This window comes from Cariama cristata, unplaced genomic scaffold (assembly GCF_000690535.1).
Source record: "Cariama cristata isolate BGI_N322 unplaced genomic scaffold, ASM69053v1 scaffold23589, whole genome shotgun sequence".
Lineage (NCBI taxonomy): Eukaryota > Metazoa > Chordata > Aves > Cariamiformes > Cariamidae > Cariama > Cariama cristata.
In genome coordinates, this window is record NW_009637762.1 from 14,755 (window position 1) to 15,134 (window position 380).

Genomic DNA, 380 nt, shown 5'->3' on the forward strand with positions numbered 1-380 from the left:
TTCTAGTGACCCACATGGACAAAGCTGCCCTGGTGCTCTTGGGGGAGCCATGTGCCCCCAAGCCCTCCTGCACCCAGCATGGCTTTGGCGAGGGGACGGCAAGGCCAACCCCGGATAGCTGGTGGCAGCATCAGTGCCTGCGCCAGGGTGCCTGTGCCCACGGCAGGAGGGGTGGCATGGCCCTGTGGCATCTTTTTCCAGGAAAGGGGATGTGGGGACATGTGCTGGGGAAGGATGTGTCACCGCTGAGGAAATCCAGAGTGGGGCAAGAAGGGGCTGCCGGTGGCGGGGCTCACGGCAAGACCCAGGAGTGGGTCAGGGCTGTGGCCATCCTGGCGTGCAGCGGGCGTCAGCGTGAGCTGCACCAGGCGAGCGGATAT